Source organism: Macrobrachium rosenbergii, chromosome 6 (genome assembly GCF_040412425.1).
Source record: "Macrobrachium rosenbergii isolate ZJJX-2024 chromosome 6, ASM4041242v1, whole genome shotgun sequence".
NCBI lineage: Eukaryota > Metazoa > Arthropoda > Malacostraca > Decapoda > Palaemonidae > Macrobrachium > Macrobrachium rosenbergii.
The window spans coordinates 25,386,242-25,407,682 of record NC_089746.1 but is presented as its reverse complement, the minus strand read 5'-3'; the positions used below and the strand labels follow the sequence as shown (position 1 = coordinate 25,407,682).

Below are 21,441 nucleotides of genomic sequence, written 5' to 3'. Positions count from 1 at the left end.
CATACTCATATAATATTTTTATATATATATATATTCATATACATATACATATATATATATATATATATATATATATATATATATATATATATATATATAATATATATATATATATACATATATACAGGTATGTGTCACTATGTCCACGTCGGAAGGTGAGTGAAAACCGGGACTTTAAACAAGTACTTTCATAGTTTATTCTACATTTTCAAGTTCACACTGAATACAAAAGAAGTTGACAGAGATTTATATACAAAAACAAGTGGGGCGGGGTTACAGTTTGTTAATCTGGGCAGCATGTTCTTTAAACAAAAAAGACAGGGACAAGGGATCAAGGGATAATCCAGGGTGGAGATTAACAATGCCATTATTTGATAAGCCTCTTGAAATGACATATTTGTGTTGGGAGCTTCTTACTTTTAGTCCTTTTGATGTTTGACCAGTATAAACTTTATTACATTCTTTGCAATGAATACTGTTTACAGTATTGTTTGAATTGGGTGGGCTGCTCTTAATTAGTTTATTTCTCAAAATATTATTATATTTAAATACTAATATCAGTAGTTTTAAAATGGGCACTGCAGGAATGAAATTGGGATGAAATGGTAAACAGAGAATATTCTTAAGTTCTTTGTTAACAATCGTTGGATTGTAATATGTCTTTTTTGCTTTATTTTTACAAAGTTCTAAAAAATATGGAGGACTAAAAGTAAGAAGCTCCCAACACAAAATATGCCATTTCAAGAGGCTTATCAAATAATGGCATTGTGGATCATTGGCTTAAGACAGGCCATACGATGAACTGGGATAAGTCAGCGGTTATCTACAATGTCAACGACCATCGGAAAAAAAATCTGTTAGAGACTGTGTTCATTGAAGCTATAATATACTTCCACCTGGAATGTTAATTTCCACCCTGGATTATCCCTTGATCCCTTTGTCCCTGTCTTTTTTGTTTAAAGAACATGCTGCCCAGATTAACAAACTGTAACCCCTTCCCACCTGTTTTTGTATATAAATTTCAGTCAACTTCTTTTGTATTCAGTGTGACTTGAAAATGTAGAATAAACTACGAAAGTACTTGTTCAAAGTCCCGGTTTTCACTCACCTTCCGACGTGGACTTAGTGGTATTCTCAAGCACGCGTTCCTACGTGCTGCATTGGACACGTATGTGTGCATGTGTAAAAAAGATTTACTATGAAGAAATTTTTTTGTGATGGGTTAAATTAGCGTTAGCCTCCTCTTCAAGGGGTTATTTTTTATAAACTGCTAAACAAGACTCTCACGAGGGGTATTCAATATTTTTGGGAAATTCTCTATATCCTCTGCGGTAAGGGCAGAAAACACACTCGCAATAGATGAAAAATATATCTATCTTGAGGTCCTTTTATTCTTTTTCGATTCAGTCCTTCCTATGAAGAAAGCAGTTCATAAGTTCATATATATATATATATATATATATATATATATATATATATATATATATATATATATATATATATATATATATATATATATATATATATATATATATATATATATATATATATATATATATATATATATATATATATATATGCACACACACAACTATATATATACATATGTACAGTATATATATGCTTATATATACATATGTGATTTTAAATCACGAAAAGGTAAAAACGGGATGATTATACGAACAAAGTTTCAGCCACGAATAAAAGTGAAGCATTGGAGATGCTAAATACTTTCGTCTTATTACCAAGACATGGTAGCTACAGTTGCTGTGACTATGTCTTGGTAATAAGACGAAAGTACTTAGTGTCTCCATTGTTTCACTTTCCTGTGTGACTTATATGTACATGTATATATATGTGTATATGTTTGTATAAATAAATATTATCTACAGTATATGTATATATACACACCCAGTACGAAATTCACGAAGGAATCGTAGTGGATATTTCTAATAAAATCTCAACAACTGTCTTATCAAGCAATCGATCAACCGCTTTTCGAAAATAAGTCGTCAAAGTATGAGTGATTTTAGATATCTTCGCAATCATAAGGTTTTACTGTCTCCCTTATGTCACTAGTCAGGAGGTAAAATACCAGTCCAGTTTACTTCTGTATGTGCTTAAAAGCAGTTCGGTCGGCTATTTGTTGAGGGATAATGTTGAAAGGTAGTGATAAAGACACAAGATTTTATTGTACCGGGAAGATATTATGTCAATAAAGGCGAACGTATTAGTATGTAGTTCGAAAGTTAACAGGAAATATACTTAATTAAAGGAATATTAGATTTCTCTCTCTCTCTCTCTCTCTCTCTCTCTCTCTCTCTCTCTCTCTCTCTCTCTCTCTCAGAGAAGCTCACACACACACACACACACACACACACACACAAAGAACCGGTTTTTGTAAATACTCGTATTGCACTGTCGATGATAAACCATGTTTAATATACTGTTTTATGGTTTGCATTGGTTTACTCCTTCAGTGATTAGAGTAGTAAATCTGATTCAAGTTTCAGCTCTTGAATAAGACAAGCACCACTGTTTGAATACAATCGAAAAATTTATGAATTCTTCATCTAGAAGTCAGTGTAAAGGAAATTAAATATAATTATGCCAAAAGAACAAAATTCAGATCTATGAAATGAATCCGGTATTTGCCTAAAGAGTCTATGAAAACTAAAGGAGTAGGGAGAACGAAGTGCGCCCCAAATCCCAGCCAGGTCTGTGGAAAGTATGCGGTCATAATGAAAAAAGAAAGCCTACACTGAAAACCTTTTAGTCATTGTCAATATTTTCACCAAACGACAGCTCGAAGTTTCGCCATAAACAATCCTTGCGAGAAACGGTAAAATGTTTTGGTTACGGAGGCGTTGAATTGCAAAATTTGTTACTGAGAAGAATTCCAATCACTGAAAAGAATAGCATTCTTCTAAAGAACGCTATACAGTACAAGCGTCAAGACCCTCATTCGGCTTCTTTGTTCAAGATCGGAAAGTATTTTAAATTTTAGATTTAATCATAAAAAATGAGACCTCTTGTGGCGGTAAAGGAGCCCTTATGGTATAAGGAAATGGTTTCTGCCAACCACTCCTTTGATAAGTTTGGATATAGATAATCAGGACCCATTGAAATCATGGTTAATACGATTTACAGTTGCTGTTTTGAATTCGTCACCAAGTGAATCAGTCTTTCAATTTATTAGAAATGAAAAATATTGTTATTGAAAAAAAATTCAGCACGACGAACCCATGAATAAGCTCTCTGACCTATTTGAATTTTTATTCTTAGCTCCTTTCTTCCTTTCGGAATCTCCATGAAATAATGAAATACATCGCTGACGAGGGATCATTCATCAGCTCAACCTTCAAGGCTTAATGATCGTTTCATGTTAATTAGTTACAAAACGCCAGTGCCCCATTCAGGCAATACCTTTGTAAATACCATATGGGGCGCTTTCAAATCAGGTACAGAAGTAAATATTTATTCAGATGATAACGACGAGATATATTGGAAAACCGTTCGTTACATCTTTCATTAAAAATAAGCCATTCATCTATTCCTTTTGGCTGATGCGTAGAATAATAAGCAGGGTAATGAGAAGCTCAATATGACTCGTTCCTGTTTTCGTGCAGGGTAAACGACTAGGATTTTTGGTAAGTCAAATTATAAGTTATCAAAAAGGTAACTGTGGGACACAGTAAGAGGAAATAACTTAGAGATGCCTTAATCATTTACTTATTTCCACCATCAATCTCTCTCATGAAATGCCCACCCCCTATCCAACACTCCCCCACAATCCCCTTCGAACCTCCTTCTTCCATACTTCTGAAGCCTTCTTTATACTACTAGCATAAAAGCCAGTTCAGATTAAAGAATTGACAGTGCACCTTCGGCTTTTTCTGAAAAAGCTTAAAATTTTCCTTCGTTACTTCAAATAACTGCAGATATGGTTTATAAAACCTGAAAAGACTGATAAAACACCACAAAGAAAAGCCAAAAAAGGAATCAAAGAAATTCCTTGAAAAGAGGGTGGTCTTCGGCGGCTATTTTCTAATTACGGAGAGAGAGAGAGAGAGAGAGAGAGAGAGAGAAGAAGAGAGAGAGAGAGAGAGAGAGAAGAAGCAGGAAAACTTAAATTCTCCTTTCTTTGTGCCACGAAGTTAATTTGTATTTATCTATTCAATTACACACACACACACACACACACACACACACACACACACACACATATATATATATATATATATATATATATATATATATATATATATATATATATATATATATAGTTCTAGTTCTAAGTTATGCTGCTTTATTTCTCATATTCATGAAAATACACATTAAGGACACACAATACTTACCAAACTTTTTTTTAATCCCATTGCCGAGGATTGCCTGATCTTGCCTAAAGTGTGCTTGTGTTGTCAAAATATAGAAAAATAATATTTAGTTTAGCATTTGAGGGCTGTCACATTCATTTTGAAATGGTGGATTCTAAACTAAAAGCTGTACCGAAATATGACATGCCAAAGATTGTTTCGTCAAGTACTTTTAAGATTCCTTCTGTGGAGAATTTTTTTTTTTCAATTATCTTCGTCGACTTATAAAACCTCCCAGTTACCCTGTTGCTGTTACAGAAAATTGCTCTTAAATTGTTAGCACATGTGCTGGGGCCTTCTTAGCTTCAAGCATAAAATGCATTGGATTTTCATTCCTTATTGCACAATCAAAAAGGTTCTAATTTTTATTATTCTCCTTTGTAAATGATTCAGAGAAGTTTTAATTCACTCTGATAGATATGTTTGGAGAAAATGGACCTCACCCTCCTCTTATTGTTATATACAGCATATTGTACTCTAGCAACTTTGAGGAATGCCTGAGATTGCTTCAAAACATCCAATATCGAATCATTGGCAATAATATGCCACATTCCAGCTCAGGCATCTCATTTGCAAAAACAGGAAGACTTCATATATAGACAAGAATTTGGTAGACATAAATACACAATAAGAAACAGTGTAAATGTGTATGTATTTATTAACGTATTAATATAATAATTATTTTTGAAGGAAGATTAGTACAATACACACGCGGCGAATTTGCTTTACTATAAGGTAATATGAGCCCAGAGTTAGCTGTGGTACTTGAGCTGATAAAATCCCTTCTGTCATAATTGTACCGCCAGAAACTTTACCTAGTATTTGCGTATTGTAATTACTGAACAGAGGAGTAATTATTTACCTTGAAATCTGAATGTCTCTTCGTTCATTAGGCTTGTCATAATTTTTGTGAATCTCAATGATATCATGACAAAATGATGGCGCAATAGTGACCACGTGTGCAAGATTATGATTTTTGATGAGCGAATAGCTATTACAAGAAGTATTATTTTTTAAACCAACCTTACAGTTATTATGAATTAAACTGATCCTGCTACTTGCCCAGTGCTTTTATTATTATTTGTTCCTTCTGTGTCTTGAAGGAGAAGAAAAAACCTTACCTCTACCGCCAAAACCTCTAATTTCTGTGCAATTTTCCTATAGATTAATATAAGTTTGGAAATGATTATCGAGTAGAACATGAATATTACTTCAATGAAGGTTTATGTTCTAGATATATATACATACATACATACAAACATCTATAACATACAAACATCTATATACCTGTATATATATATATATATATATATATATATATATATATATATATATATATATATATATATATATATATATATATATAGTATATACCTGACGTAAATTTTGGATTATTCACAAAACATAAACATTCATTGAAATTATATATATATATATATATATATATATATATATATATATATATATATATATATATATATATATATAGAGAGAGAGAGAGAGAGAGAGAGAGAGAGAGAGAGAGAGAGAGAGAGAGAGAGTAATATATATCGATATGTATGTATTTATGTATGTTCCAGCATAACTCTGAAATCGATGGAGCAATTTCAACCAAACTTGGTGTACATTTGACTTAATATCTGGAAATGAATACTGTGGAGTTAAAGAATACTGTGGGGGTAAGATATCACTAGCACCAAAGGGCACGGGAAGGGCTTCCCTGAAACGGAACTGGTGCTGCCCGTAGACTTAGTAACTAAATAAACTTTACGGGGTTATCATACCAACCAGCTGAGGAAAACGAAAAAATTAAAGTCGCTGAAACAGTTGGGTTGCACTCTCACTCAAGGGAAGAAGTATATGCTCTGGGTATGTTCAACGCTTTGAGTTTTTACCGTGCAACGCTGGGTACGTCAGATATTTATCTATTTATACATAAAAATGTATGTATGTGTGTATGTATGTGTGAATTTTCCAGCATAACTTTGAAACGCACTAAGCAATTTCAACCAAACTTGGTATACATATGACTTACTATCTGGAAAAGAACTCTTTGGGGGTAAGACATCACTAGCACCAAAGGGCATGGGGGTGGGAAGGGGTGACGTGTAAAAATAACCGAAAATGACAGATATTAGTGTCTAGTCCATAGTTTTCGAGGTCGCTGAGACGAATAGTGACACTCCCGATGCCCTTTAAATCCAAGTTCAGCCCCGATAGGAATGGGACGTGAGAAGAGGTGAAAAATAGAATTAAAAAATGACTGAGATTAGTGTAGAGTCCATAGTTTTCGGGGTCGCTGAGATGAAAAGTGACACTCCCAGTGCCATTGAAGTCCAAGTGTAGTCGAATAGAGCGAATAGAACTCTGTATAACCTTCTGAAAATTTTTGGAAACGAATATAACTCGGTGTCGGTAGAGCCTTCTGGAAATTTGTAAGAATACAAGAAGTCTGTATTTAAGGGAAGCTATCTCAGCAAGTCTTCCAGTTTATCATATTTCAGTGAATGGGACAGTTTCATTTCGCTCTTTTAGATGATTGTATATATGTTTTTTAATTTAGGTGACACTGATGCTGTGCATTCATGGATTTAAGTTTATTAAACATAGTTTTTTTTTCTGTGAAGATTTTATATTTCTACACGGATGTAAGTATTTCATAATTTTAAATTTTTAATTCGTTTTCTCCTTATGTTTACATTAGCTTCTTATTATATTCTACAATAGATTTCATTGCTCAGTGAGAATGTGCCTTTTGATTATTTTTTAAAATACCTTTTTATTTTTTACTTTACAGATTTTGGATTCAAGATTAATAAGAATTTTTTACTTCTGGGAAGAGTTATATTTCTACACGAATGTAAGTACTTCATAATTTTAAACTTTAAATTTGTTTTCCCTTATGTTTATATTAGCTTTTTATTGTATCTATTCTTTAATGGATTTAAATATTCAGTGAGAGTGTGCGTTTTGCTTATTTATTAAATAGCTTTTTTATTATTTTTTACGGGTGTGTTCTACGCTTTGAGATTTTACCGCGCAACATCTGGTACGTCAGTTATATATATATATATATATATATATATATATATATATATATATATATATATATATATATATATATATATATATATATATATATATATATATATATATATATATATATATATATATATATATATATATATATATATATATATATATATATATATATGCGTGGATTTGTGTTTTCTGTCTATTTCCGTTGTTCATGAATAAAATATTTAAATAAGAAATTCAAGCTACGCATCCTCGTTAAGAAAAAGATAGGTCAGTAAAATGTAATAAATTTCCCCCTCTCTCTCTCTCTCTAAAGCTTTCTAATTTCTTTTCCATGGTTCAAGAAAAATTTGAGATTGTTATCCCCTCATCTGGGCATCTTCATTCTTTGATGAACAACTACGGCTCATTCCCTTTCCATATAGCAAGATCCTAACGGGAAAATTTTCCAGCATTCTTCCCTCTCAACGCTTTCAATAATGAGTATCTCTCCCGACAAAAACTAACAGAATAAAAGATAACTTCAAAAGCATCGTGTTGGCGTGGGTGGAAGAAAAATGACTTGTTTTGGCCGCTTCTATTCCAGGCTCGGAATTCGGAAAAGGAAGGCTGCGACAAAAAGTGCAAATATTTCAATCTATAGTCATCGAGGGAACTGCGAGACAGGCGTCACTTGGCGTCGCCATGGGTTTTGATGAAAGGTGTTGTGTGTGGATCAAAGAATGAATATTAGAGGGAAAAGAACGGCAAGGAGTAATAATGGATGTGATTATGAGGATAAAGTGAAAGGGTGTGCGATTTTTTATTTTCAGGCATAGGGCAACAGCAGTATAATTCTTTGCCTGTCTGATGATTCATGATTCTGTGCAATCATGAAGAAACAATCTCTCTCTCTCTCTCTCTCTCTCTCTCTCTCTCTCTCTCTCTCTCTCTCTCTGTGCAACATTTTGTTTTTCTCTTGTGACAATTATTGCTAGTTTTATCCTCCGTTCGACTTTAGCCATCATTTTATCTGTCACTAGCATTTTTCAATATCCAAACTATATTTATCCCTTTTCATCCTTTCTCGACGCCTCGAATTCATTCCTATTTTTTTTTTATTTATCCGAGTCGAGGTTTTCTTCCTGTTACAATCTTTCAAACCTTACTGTCAATTTCCCTTTCAGCGCTGAATGACCTGATAGGTCCCAGCGCTTGTCCTTTGGCTTAATTCTATATTCTGCTGTATTCTATTCGATACTGATGGGAAAGGATGTTTATTCTCTCAAACTGGATAATGCTTTTGGCATGCATACGATAAGTGTTTGATGTAGAAAATGCTTTTTGTATGGATAAATAATTGGAAGCGTCAGACAGATTTAATAACAAGGTTGATTCCGATAACACTTTTATCAGGAATATCAGTTGTATGTTCTATAACTCTGTATGATTAGTACTGCTCATCGTACCATCTTCTGTTTTGATTTGCTTTTTTTTTTCTCAAGACTATCCATTATTATTTTTCCACATTTCATCAAGATCAGTCAAATATTATCCCTTTCATGGATATTTTGATCAGTAGCTTTAGCCTAACATCATTATGGCTTAATTGTATGGTCACCGTTGCCATTAATATTCTAGCCAATGTTTTTTCAGTTATTTAAATCTCGCGTCTTTCTCATGTTATTAGTAACAAGAAAATCTTAAAAAAACATGTGTCCATGATCCCTGTTTTATGATCATGAAGTAAAATTGCAGTTGATTTGACCATTTCGATATTTTTGGTTACCCAAGATTTGAAATTTCAACCTTATGTTTTTGCTAAGTCTTTTATCCCTCTGTGAAAACCAAGTTCATTCTCGAATGATGAAATGAATTCCTTTAATGCCTTTGAAATATTAAAATGAATTCTCCCACGCTGGTAAACTAAAGCTAAGCAGTTTTTGCCTTTCCAGTCTCCTCACCTTTAATAATAAAATAATTAGTGAGCCGAGTCATGAAATAATTATGCCGACAAAATGGCTGGCAGAGGGTCTCACACTTTCATCACTTTTCCCATTTTGTCAGGGCATTTCGAACAACATTTTTAGGTCATGATGTGTCAGTGGATTCAGAGATTAAGATTAAGCATACTGTTGGTTTATTAGTTCTGCGCTTTTTTATTTTTTACATTTTCTTTTCGTTGGTTTGCAAAAAAACAGGTTTTGTAAAAGCAGACAGGGCCCACAAAGATTAAGTGGTACTCATTTTTTTAAAAAAGATTAAGTGGTACTCATTTTCTTAAAAACAGACTCTGACATTTACTGTGCAGAAATATTTCATAATCTGTTCTGCAATGGTGTGCTATATATAAGTATCTTATAGCACACTACCTTTATTGATCAGAGAAGCACTTTTGTAATGCTTCCACTCCCATAATTACCCTCCACTAACCACATCCTTGTCCTGCCACATATTTCAAGACTTTTTCACCTGTATGTCCCTGTGTTTGATGTCAATTAACCCTTGGTTCACAGTTAATTTGAATTCTTCACATTGCACATTTATTGAGGCCTGCTTAATTTTTTTAAAAATTATATAATTTTACGATCAGATAAACCTGTACATGAAAATGCAATATAGTTCTAAAGATATTTTGTAAGAGATGCAACGTCATTGCCATAAAATCAGGAGTAGATATATATATATATATATATATATATATATATATATATATATATATATATACTATATATATATATATATATATATATATATATATATATATATATATATATATATATTAAATATATATGTATGTATATATATAAATATATATGTATATATATATATATATATATATATATATATATATATATATATATATATATATATATATATATATATATATATATATATATATATATATATATATTTCAAGAAGGTATATTAACAAAAAGAAAGTCTACACATAGTTAGTATTGTTCCCATATATATATATATATATATATATATATATATATATATATATATATATATATATATATATATATATATATATATATATATATATATATAAATGTTAGCGTGAGTCGTTTAGGTTTTTCGTTACAGTATTTTGTCGGCTCTCTTTTACTCTCTCCATTTGTCTCTGTTGCATGACAAATTCTCGATCAATGAGGGAAACCAGACAATTACAAAAAATCACAAATACCTCAGTCACTGGAAGAGGAAAATAAAGTTTAGAGGAAAAGGCTGACATGTTGACTGACACCTGCAAAGTGTATTTATAGTATCTTAGTAGTCTTCTTTCTCATGTTATGGAAGTGGCTGTAGTGCTGATGAGTACGCTAATATCGCGGGAACATTACCAACTATTGTACTTTCTTTTTGTTAATATACATTCTTGAAATATATATATATATATATATATATATATATATATATATATATATATATATATATATATATATATATATATATATATATATATATATATATATATATATATATATATATATATATATATATATATATCTTCCCCTGATTTTATGGCAGTGAAGTTGCATCTCTTACAAAATATCTTTAGAAGTATATTGCATTTTCATGTACAGGGTTTATCTGATCGTAAAATTATATAATTTTTAGAAAAAATTAAGCATGCCCCAATAAATGTGCAATGTGAAGAATTCAAATTAACTGTGAACCAAGGGTTAATTGACATCAAACACAGGGACATACAGGTGAAAAAGTCGAGATGTAATGATGACATCTATATGCAAATGGATTTCTCTGCCGGTGCAATTATTCTCTCGCATATTACTGAATATTAGAGACATGTACAGCGACATTCGTGAACGTGAGAGTATATGAAAAGAATGATGTATATATACAGTATATATATATACATATATATATATATATATGTATATATGTTTATATATATATATATATATATATATCTATATCTTAATATAATCCATATTATCTAATCTATTGCTGATAAAAGTATACATAAAATTACTCTGGAAATCTCTATTGTTTCCTACGGATAAAACATAAATTGATCTTAAATAAATTAATAAAAGTACTGAACGGCTAAAACTGATTACGCATTAATTAAAAATAGTAAAAATTACTGAGAAAGATTAAATACATGGCTTTTTAAAATCACGTTACAGCACATATGGTTACACAAGAGCCACTAAAAATAGCAAAATCACAAAAATCTCAAATGAAAAAGGAATAAAAATTGTCTAATTTTAAGAATTCTTTTTTTTTTTCCTTCCCAATAACAGAGAAACAAAAAAGATTAACTTATAAAAAAAAGAACTGTCGTATTAACTAAACTAGAACGCGTAAAAAGTAAAGAAAAAATATGTACAGAAAAACAAAACAAAAAGATCAGAGGTTGCAAATAGTTTACATCAAGATAATCAAATGCCCCGTTTAATGTTTATCTTTGTTTCTGTTGGTTCTGTCAGACGGTGCCATCTGTGTTTTGTCATGATTTCGATCTCATTGGAGAGTCGCATCCAGTTAGTGCTTTGTTTTTAGTGAAATGTTTTAACGTTTGACGAAAATTTATTTAATTTATTTACGTATTTATGATAAACCATAAGTGCTCCTCCAGGGAAATAGTTAGATCTTAGTTCATCTGGTAGAGAATAGTATATGAGTTCCGTGACACTAAAGTGTACCGAAAAGGCTTACGCATGAAAAGTTTTCGATTTTTATGTACATATATCCATATACAAAGTAAATTATCTAAATTTTATAGTGTATTAATGAGTATTGATAGAAGCTGGAATGATCAGTGAAATATCCGTAAATATAATATATATATATAAACATAATCCACTTATCTAATCTATTGCTGATAAAAAGTATACATAAAATTCCTGGAAATCTCTAACGGATAAAACTAAATTGATCTTACTTACATGCATTAATCTAGTATTACTGAGAAAGATTAGGATGGCTTTACGCCAGCTTCGGGTTGTGCTCCCACTAGCAAGTTACTACAAAAATCTATATGATAAAAAAGGAATACGCAATAAAAGATTATAACTGTATATTAACTAAACTATATATATATACTGTATTGCTTTTATATCAAGATAATCAAAGCCATGTATACATCTTTGTTCGGCTGTCACAGTACCATCTGAGGTCAGCGGATCTCTTTGTGCCCTTAGTGCTTTGTTTATGAAAAAGTTTGATGAAAACGTATTTACGTATTTATGATAAACCATATAGGAAATAGTTAGATCTTAGTTCAGCTGGTAGAGAATATATGAGTTCCGTGACACTAAAGTGTATATGAAAAGTTTTCGATTTTTCACTACAAAGTAAATTATCTAAATTTTATTGTGTATTGATGATTAATGATACAAGCTGGAATGATCAGTCAAATATCCGTAAATATAACACAACATATAGTACATTCATGGATACATGCATACATATATATACGTACGCGCACACACTATATATATATTGTATATATATATATATGCATGCATGCATACACACACACACACACACACACACACACACATATATATATATATATATATATATATATATATATATATATATATATTGTATATATATATACTTACTATATGTATTTTGATTATCTATTTTTATTCATGTATATAAAATATCAAAGGCTAGGTTAGCCAAATCCTTCCCAGGAATTAGAATGAGAAAAGATCATTAGCCAGACCAACTACATTTTTTCAAGTGCATATTATCAAAACAAACCTTTGTGGGGATATGCAGGTAGAGGGTCAGTTATTTTAAGTATATCTCCTTTAATCTCAGGTGATATAGTTTATTGAAAGGTTGAAACGCTTTCACTGCACTCTGTGTATGCGCCTGTGTTGACATGTGCGTATATGCTTATGGGTATCATATTGTACAGTATGATTAATCTGGGTAAAAATAATATAGCAGACTCTCGGATTGTTTTGTTATTTCAGTTAGATAAATGAAAAATAATTGTTTCTGATGTACGTCAATAACTCCTCTTCCTAAATAGGAAAGCAAAAGAGTATAGGGAAACCCAAGACAAATATATTTAGGCAGAAACATTCCTAATAACCTTGCTATGTATTCCGTAGACAGGAGCCAAAGAAGAGTCATGCCAGACTGATTTTATAAATAAGAATATCCTTCTCCTTTTACGAAATAGTCTACGTCACTGGAATGCTGTAATAGCAAATAACTAAAATGATTTGTTGGTTATCATGAAGATAATGCTGCACTGCATGATAATTTGGTCTCATTTTCAAGACAGGATAACTATAATCACTCAGTTTGTGAAGGACATAATACCGACATCAATAATAGTGGCATATACATATGAGACATGGAATCATGCGACGTTAGGGAGTGGCGAATATTCCAGGATTGTGGTATTGCAATAATGATGACGGTTCTCACCATAATTGTATTTGTTCGTTTTTTCTTTTTTTTTTTTTTTTTTTTTTAGGTCAGTGACGTATTTACCGTTGCTGGCTATACACTACTGCCCACTGTTTTCGATTATTCAGGTTGGCATCTGAAAAGGAAGAAATAGTGATTTTTTTCTATTTATTTAATCCCCGTCCAGTTTTGAATAATAAAATAAAGTGCATTTGCCGTGATATCTCTTATAAATCAGAGAAGGAATATGTATATTGTATATACATAATATATATAATATATGTATGTGTATATACATACATATATATATATATATATATATATATATATATATATATATATATATATATATATATATATACTATATATATATATGTATATTATATTTTATTTTATGTTAAAACAGAATTCCATCAAATATAAGGAGTCCATAAAAACGCCAAAATGTAGAAAGTAAATGCTGTATTTCAGAGACCAAACTGTCCCCAAAGGCACAGGAGTTTACGAAATCCCCTGCCTCAACTGTGAACAATTTTATATCGGCTTTAGAGGTAAATCACTCCCCCAGAGATTAATACAGCATAATAGTTCAGTTAGGTACGGACAATAGAACTCAGCTATTTTTAACCACATAAATAACTATAATCACAGAATAATCACAGAATAATTTATAGAAGCAATTGGTTCAAGAACCAGATGGTGGAACCAGCTTTGATTAAACAAAGAAATACGATGAACTTTTTAATAGGAGCCTGGGACTCAGAGATTACAGATAAAACCTTCCTCCAACCAGCGATTAAGAAGATTAAAGGGAAATTGTCAACTGGAGTGACCTTCTGGTATAAATACCGTTTTTCTGTAACACCTTTCTCATTTATTATTTGCCTGAAGAGAGAGACAGTTTGGTCTCTGAAATATAGCATTTACTTTCTACATTTTGGCCTTTTTGTGGGCTCCTTACATTTAATATACATATGTGTGTGGGTATGTATATAATTTTATATATATATATATACACATATACACACATATACATGTATGTCTATATATACAAGATATGGTCCTAGTTTAGCAGCAAATTTGTTCCAAATCTCACCTCTGAGTCAATTGTAGACAAGTGTCTCCTTTTCCATGATGTAAAAGTAAGTAATAACGCTGGCAGAAACTTTCCTTGCGCCTTTGCACTGTGTATTTATAACTCGGAAATTGACTACATGACTTTAGAGGAGAGAGAGAGAGAGAGAGAGAGAGAGAGAGAGAGAGAGAGAGAGAGAGAGAGAGAGAGAGAGAGAGAGAGAGTGATTACTGAAAGATTATGTAGACTTCACAAACTTAAAAATAAACTATACATTCATATGAGTATTAGGTCATCATGTAGGCTGATATACGAACACATTATTGTATACGCGGCTTTACGTGCGCGCGCAACACCCCCCCCCCCACCACACGCTTCTGCTAAATACAGCTTAAAAAACATGAGCTACTTAACAATAAAATAATCTTGGAAAAACAATCATACATAATCACTTAACCTTGGCACATATGGAGAGGTGTAAACCCAAATGGTATTTTACTTTTGTTGAAGGGAAGATTATGTTGTATGTTATTTTATGCAAGTTAGTTATAAGGCGTTCAAGGTGCACATGTTGGAGAACTGGTCACGTCATTTCAGTAGCTAAATTTAAGAGTGGGAGTTCATTTATTTCTGTGAAACACGTTCCCATGTGTTCATTTCCACACACACACACATAAAGAATAAAAAAACTAATAACACATATTTACTGAAATGATATTTCTGGAAAACAGCTAATTAGCAAGGCAACATAAAAAAGAAATAAAAAACCTGCGGGTAATCATGGTAGCTGTGCAACGCAAACAATTAATTATGCTTTTAACTAGACATACAGAGTTGAAATCCTTTTACATGCAACTGACCTTTACGAGCTCAAAGACTTATGGAGGACTTTCCTCTTTGAGCTCAAAGATGATCACGTATTTATTGCAAAGAGATCAGAAGGAAACTCGTTAACGAGCGGGAAAACGTGACATTATTTTCATACGTTGTCACTATATCAAACTTGATTTAGCATTTTGTTTTGTCCTTAGCTCCAGCTTTGTGCGTTCATCTTTAACCTAATGTTACAGACTTGTCAGAACAAAGTGGATATGTTGTAGACTAACAATAAGAATAATTATTATTGAATATTTCGATCATTCGCCTCCTCGCCAAAATTTAGTGTTTTAAAGTTCAAAACAGTTTTATTTTTATTTCGTCACCTCAGTGAAGCTCTGAGATAAATGGAATTTCCGTCAGTGAATTTCTCAGATGCACTGTAGTTTCGTCGGTGGTATTCCCAAGTAGGCTAAATGGCATCCCGTCGGCATATCTTAATCATTATGTGGTTTCCTTTCTTGAATTTGTTTATGCTTCCCAACAATTGAATATTGAATTTCTCCGATCTTTTTCTGGTAACTCTGACTTAGGAGTTTTTACAACACGAAATTAATATATAGGCATTGTAGGGAACTCTATAGTTTCAGAGATAAAATAAATTATATTCCCAAGAATTTGAAAGTGCCTGTGTCATTGGAGTATAATTATCACATAATTATGCCACACTAATTTGAATGGAAGCGTCTCAGAATCTAAAAATGAATGATCCGTTTAAAATCTGGTGGCTTGGTATAGCATAGATAAATAAAAGAAATTTTATATGTCGTCTGTCTAAACCTATATTATTGCAAATTTCGGAACGGAAATAATTGCGAAGGGGACCTTGCTGTGAATCAAAATGCGACCTTCGATTTTACGTGCACTACAGCATGTTACAGTGTAGCAAACATTAACGCAGCGAAAGATTTTAGGCTTAGTATTGACGGCTTCTCCCCGTACAGGCAGAACAGCGGTCTAAAACCGACTGAAACGTATAAGAAGAATGCTCGTATGTTCCAACTGCGGATGTCATATTGGAAGTCAAAGAACATATTATTTGTCAGGAGTTTTAGGGATTAGAGGAATGATCACTATTATCATCATGGGTAATAATATACTCATCTTCAGGAATATGAACCGCCCACCACTAAAGTAGGCTTGCGCATAGTCCTTTCAGCTAAACAAGAGGATATCTTCCCTGCTTATAATAATATTATTGTTATCATTTTAAAGAATTGAGCACCATGGACAACCATCGGGCATTCTACTATTCTTTTGACCAAGCTGTTTACTATAAGCACATGTACAAAGGTCATGTGTAGTCGTATTAAGTTTTAAATTTGTACACTCCTAATTAATCGGCTCTGTATTTTATCTTTACCTTTTTATGTGTTGCATTTTACGAATACTTCCCGCTTGTTGCTACCGACAAAAGGAATGATTTGTTTTTCTTTCGATAATAAAATAAGATCTGATTCTTTGATAGGATCAGCGATGCTATTGATGAGGACATTTAAAAGGGAAACAAAAATAGCGAAGTTTTTTTATAATAAACATATATTCTTTTTCATGTTGGGGTTTCCACTAACTCGTAACAAATCTTTTGAACTTTGTAAAAAAAAAAAAACACCGAGTCATTTCATAAAACGATACACTACTTAATAGCTACAGAGGCATTACCGCGTAAACTCTCTCTCTCTCTCTCTCTCTCTCTCTCTCTCTCTCTCTCTCTCTCTCTCTCTCTCTCTCTCTCTCTCTGCACACGCACGTTAGTTTGTGTAGGTTTCAAAATATTACCATTAACTTTGACTTCATATTAACCTTGTAAAGTGTGACGATTAGAGAAAATCAATCACATTTGCGTTGCAAAGTTAAATTATATATTTTATCATTTACACGAATCATAATGCGCCGTTGGGTTCAGTGAAGCCGAATGTAAAAATGAAAAAAAAAAAACGAGTAACATGTTTCTACTAGAATTCAAACACAGATAAGCAAGGTTATTTGTGGTTACTATTAGTATTGCATTAATTTTACTGGTCACTTTCACTGGAAAAAGTTAAGTATATCTTAGTTTAACCAGACCACTGAGCTGATCGACAGCTCTCCTAGGGCTGGCCCGAAGGATTAGATTCATTTTACGTGGCTAAGAACTAATTGGTTACCTAGCAACGGGACCTACAGCTTATTGTGGAATCCGAACCACATTATAGCGAGAAATGAATTTCTATCACCAGAAACAAATTCCTCTTATTCTTCATTGGTCGGTCGGAGATTCGAACTCGTGGCCAGCAGAGTTCGAACGGAACCCACTCGCCCAACGATATATATATATATATATATATATATATATATATATATATATATATATATATATATATATATATGTATGTATGTATGTATGTATGTATGTATATATGTATGTATGTATGTATGTATGAAAAAATGTCTTGACCTCTTTCCCTGGTTTCCGAGTTCTTAAATGCTTTTACACGTTTCCCATTGAAAACTAAAAAATTGCGAAGTATAGAGTTTATCGCAAGTTGTCAGTGTTATTTTCATAGCAATACCAATACGATTCAATTCGTGTGACTTCTCTTTTAGCGCACGTGTTCAGGGTTCTAACTATGAAGACTTTCATGTAAACGACCTGCAACCGTGTTTTCTGACAAGCCTATGTTTTGAGTAATTTTAAGTACTTTTAAACAGAGAATTTTCTGAAAATAATGATTTACAGAAAAACTATGATAATATCTTTCCACCTGACTGATGACTTGCCTGCAGGTATATGTTGTCTAGAAACCCCATTGGGTAACTTCGTCCAACAAAATTTTTATTTTTTCAGTTTCCATTCTGGTAATTTTTTTTCTGAAAAGAAATGAAACTAATCAAATATAGTACTACTGGAAAACGATGCTGATGTATCATTGTTATTGTAATTAATAGTTTCACAGAGGACATGAGTGTAAACTAGTTACACACCCCTTTAAGGATGTATTCTGTGCTTTCCAAAGCCAACACCCACTGCCTCTCTCCCTCCTCCCCCACCCAACAAATCCTCAGCCTCTTGCGCAGAGAGATTAACAGGCTCAACGTATCCCAGGCAAAAAAAAAAAAAAAATGAAAACAAAAAGCAAAACCCAATCGATATCAGCAGAGATATATGGTTGTGCTGAAAACCTTAATCGGAGTTTTCTCTGTGTTGGGGGAAATGTGTTGTCTAGGTCCACTAAAGTCGTAAGGGAATAAAAACAAGCTGATGTTGTAGATGCAACCGCTGTCACTTATTAGTGAAGAGTAATTCGTTATACTTCGGAGGATTTCATTCCCTTGTAGAGCATTAGTGAAGAGTAATCGTTATACTTCGGAGGATTTCATTCCTTGTAGAGCATTAGTGAAGAGTAATTCGTTATACTTCGGAGGATTTCATTCCTTGTAGAGCATTAGTGAAGAGTAATTCGTTATACTTCGAGGATTTCATTCCTTGTAGAGCATTAGTGAAGAGTAATTCGTTATACTTCGGAGGATTTCATTCCCTTGTAGAGCATTAGTGAAGAGTAATTCGTTATACTTCGGAGGATTTCATTCCCTTGTAGAGCATTAGTGAAGAGTAATTCGTTATACTTCGGAGGATTTCATTCCCTTGTAGAGCATTAGTGAAGAGTAATTCGTTATACTTCGGAGGATTTCATTCCCTTGTAGAGCACAAATGCGTATAAGGGAAAAGACAGACACCCGATTCTTTACTTGAATGCTGTACATTGTTTGCTAGATTATGACACTAAATAACGTTATATATACATATATTTACACACACACACACACACACACACACACACATATATATATTGTGATATTATGTATACCATGTCTCCGTTATCTGTAATTATGTCACTTGTATATATTTATTCTTGTAGTGGTACTCCTTCTTACCACTAGGTTTGTAACGCTTGTTTTCCTGTTTTGACCTTTTGTATCCTTGCCTATCTTATCTTTTCGTTACTGTTCGTCATTTCAGTATCCTTGTCGTTCATTTAGTTTACTTTGGCTTGTAATATTTTGAGGAGGGCAGAGTCGCTCTCAGGCTACCTTAACGACAACATATTCTGTATACACGGTGTAGGATAATCATCTTCCTATTGTTAATGTAAGTCAGTGTGTTTTCTTTTATTTTGTGTTTCGTTGGTATATTTAATTCAGGTGTTTGTTTGATTGTTTGTCTGTGTGTTCGTTCATTGGTTCGTATAATTGTGTTGGTTTAACTTGGTTTTCTATTAAAGTAAATGTCAATGTAATTGCTTGTTATTTCTATTATTAAATTGTTATATTTTGTGATCTGAGTTTTACACGTTCCTTCATTGATTGATATTTCTTAAATGTTCTTATTATAAGCTGTAACAGGCTAGGCTAAGGCTTAGTTTATAATAATATATATATATATATATATATATATATATATATATATATATATATATATATATATATATATATATATATATATATATATATATATATGATACTAAAAAAACTAGACATTTGATTTTTCGTATTGGTGTACATGGATTGCAAAATTATACCACTAAATATCTATGTATAATATATACAATATTTGTTATGTAAACATTTTTTGTAAATGTGTTTATAATTACAATTTGCAATAATGATAATTCATAAGTGTTTGTGATGTAACGTTTCTTTGTAAGACCTCTGATGTCAAGAGTATTCTCTGTTTTTGTTCTTTTTTTTTCATTTTCGTCTCCTCCACTTTTGAGGTTGGTATCCTTGAGTTAATTAACTTTGTAAGTAGAAACCTCGTATTGATAGATTTACTGGTTTTTGTATATACGGGCATTTATACGGGTTGTTACTTCTGGAAGTGTGGTAAACATTGTAAGTCCTCGAGATATTGTTCATTCTCATATTCTGTAAGATGGTTGTCATGATATATTATAATGATTGTGTGCAAAGGGTGTCATACACTGCGACAGATGTGTTAAAATGTTATTCTTGTGTTTTTGTATTAGTTGTGAATGATTAATCATGTGTCTTTACAAAATTTTGAATTTGAATATATGGGGATGGATTTTCTTTCCCCAGTGGCTTTGGTGATACTAATTAAGGGTTATCAATAAAAACTGTTTTTGGCAAGATACAAAGAGGAAAAAACAAGTGAGTTACAAGTTCAGTAATAAGAAAGGCTATTGTAAGAGCCTAAGGCATAACAACTTATATATATATATATATATATATATATATATATATATATATATATATATATATATATATATATATATATATATATATATATATGTGTGTGTGTGTGTGTGTGTGTGTGTGTGTGTGTATTTAGAGAGAGAGAGAGAGCACAGAAATAAACCATATACTAAAACAGGGATGGCCGAGGAGCAAAACAAAACACAAGACATTTGTCACTGAATCATTTGTTCCTTAACTAATGAGCATAGGAATAGCCCTCGTATAGAACAATTCCACAATAACGGCCACATCATGTATCTACACAGAAAGGTTTTCAAAAGAGAATTGAACCCCCTCCACTTGCATTAAGAGAAATATGTTGTCGCTTTACGAGTTTCTTAGTGAAATTCTGTGAAAATAAAATGAAGTTTGTCTTTTACAATACTGAAGATGGAAGAAAACCACGAAAAAGTATTTTCGCCTATTCACCTCTGTCTTGCACAAACT

The 21,441-nt window shown here is 32.1% G+C and overlaps 1 long non-coding RNA gene across 1 annotated transcript in view; it reads left to right on the top strand.

Moving 5' to 3' along the window:
• The window catches only part of LOC136839758 (uncharacterized), a 291,965-nt gene that overhangs the window by 224,578 nt on the left and 45,946 nt on the right, over positions 1-21,441 (top strand). The window contains exon 2 of the long non-coding RNA XR_010853447.1: positions 7,174-7,236. This is a non-coding gene — a long non-coding RNA (uncharacterized lncRNA). The remainder of the gene's footprint in view (positions 1-7,173; positions 7,237-21,441) is intronic.